Consider the following 1,057-nt stretch of genomic DNA (forward strand, 5'->3'; position numbering starts at 1 on the left):
AGAAAGAAAGAAAGAGAAAGAAAGAAAAAGAAAGAAAGAAAGAAAGAAAGAAAGAAAGAAAGAAGGAAGGAAGGAAGAAAGAAAGAAGAAAGAAAGAAAAGAAAGAAAGAGAAAGAAAGAAAGAAAAGAAAGAAAGAAAGAAAGAAAGAAAAGAAAGAAAGAAAGAAAGAGAAAGAAAGAAAGAAAGAAAGAAAGAGAAAGAAAGAAGGAAGGAAGGAAAGAAAGAAAGAGAAAGAGAAAGAAAGAAAGAGAAACTGAGGGACAGTGAAGTTGAAGTTAAGGGACTTGCCCATGTGACACAGCCTGTGAGTGGTAGGTAGGGTGGGTTCAAACCCTGGCATTGGGCTCCAGAGCCTCCACCCTCACCCACAGCACTGTCCTGCCCTTTGCAGGCTGGGGTGGCCGCTCCCACCGCTTCTCAGCCTCCGCCTCCTAGAGTGGCCCAGTCCAAGCCCCCAGCACAGAGGGGCCGACCCGTTGTCACAGGGCACATCGGGCTGCTGCCTGCCACCCAGGGTCTCCTCACCCCTCATCCCCTCCCCTACTGATTTTATGGAACTAATTAGGACAAGGCAAAACCCCTTGAACGGGGATGCTGAGGAATCAATACTACATGTCACTGTGAGCACTTAATCCACTCCAGATAAGCAGCGTGAGGCTGCACCATGAGGACATATTTCTATTAATAATGAAAGGGGCTGAGCCGCAAGCCGGGAACACACAGGGAGCTGGCAGTTGGATCCCATTTAATTTCAGAGAGCAGAGGGAGGGAGGAAAGGAGACAAAGGCAGAGAAACAAAGAGGCCGAGACAGAGCAGAGCGGAGCAGGCCGGAGGGAAAGGCGCAGAGGGGCTCGGGGTGGGTCCCCAACACCAGCAGGGTCTCCCTCTAATTGAAGGCGAACACCCCATGAGATCGGTCCCCAAACAGGACCCCAGGGGCTGGACCTGAACTCCCTCCCCAGTGCTGTCTTCAGCTCTTATTTTTAAAACACCAAGACCAAAGCCCCTCCCGAGCCCTGACCTGCAGCCCCCAGTGCATGGGAGCCTGGCCACCA

Source organism: Sapajus apella, unplaced genomic scaffold (assembly GCF_009761245.1).
Source record: "Sapajus apella isolate SASKATOON/1434 unplaced genomic scaffold, GSC_monkey_1.0 scaffold36, whole genome shotgun sequence".
Classification (NCBI taxonomy): Eukaryota; Metazoa; Chordata; class Mammalia; order Primates; family Cebidae; genus Sapajus; species Sapajus apella.